At 66.8% G+C, this 826-nt stretch overlaps 1 protein-coding gene across 1 annotated transcript in view; it reads right to left on the bottom strand.

Annotated features, from left to right (window-relative positions):
- Positions 1-826, bottom strand: part of LOC102430380 (KRR1 small subunit processome component homolog) — a 33368-nt gene that overhangs the window by 15058 nt on the left and 17484 nt on the right. The window lies entirely within an intron of this gene.

Raw genomic sequence — 826 nt, 5'->3', positions numbered from 1 at the left:
TGCTGGAACCGCCTCTGCCCAGACCTAACACCTCTGGCCGGGGCATTAGGCCTGGGCAGGGGACCCCCAGCTCTCTGCGATCTCCCGCTCCACCCCTGCCCAGGCCTAATACCTGTGGCCCAGGCATTAGGCATGGGCAGGGGACCGCCAGCTCCCACCATCACCGGCTCCGCCTCTGCTACCTGTGATCACTGGCACCGCCACTGCCCAGGCATAATGCTTGTGGCCCAGGCATTAGGCCTGGGCAGGGTACCCCCAGCTCCCCACGATCGCCAACTCGGTCCCTGCTCCCTGTGATTGCCGGCTCCGCCCCTGCCCAGGCCCTAATGCCTCTCACTGAGGGCATTACGCCAGGGCAGGGGGACCCCCAGCTCCCCACCTTTGGCCGGCTCCCGCCCCCCTGCCTACTCGTGATCACTGGCACCGCCCCCTGCCCAGACCTAACACCTCTGGCCAAGGAGTTACGCCTGGGTAGGGGGACCCCCCAGCTGCCCACGATCGCTGACTCCGGCCCTGGCCCCGGCCTAACGCTTTTGGCCAAGGGATTAGGCCTTGGGCAGGGGACCCCCCAGGCCCCCGCGATCTCCCGTTCTGCCCCTGCCTAGGCGTTAGGCCTGGGCGGGGGACCCCCAGCTGCCCACGATCGGTGACTCCGCCCCCTGTTCCCCGCGATTCCTGGTCCGCGACTTGCCCAGGCTTAATGCTTCTTGACAAGGATTAAGGCCTGGCAGAGGACCCAGCACAGAACATCGCGGGTCCGCGTCTACCCAGACCTAATACCTTTGGCCAAGGTGTTAGGCTTGGCAGGGGGACCCCCAGCTCCCTA

Source organism: Myotis lucifugus, unplaced genomic scaffold (assembly GCF_000147115.1).
Source record: "Myotis lucifugus unplaced genomic scaffold, Myoluc2.0 scaffold_644, whole genome shotgun sequence".
Classification (NCBI taxonomy): Eukaryota; Metazoa; Chordata; class Mammalia; order Chiroptera; family Vespertilionidae; genus Myotis; species Myotis lucifugus.
The sequence above is the reverse complement of the archived record's forward strand: the minus strand, read 5'-3'. Positions and strand labels throughout refer to the sequence as shown.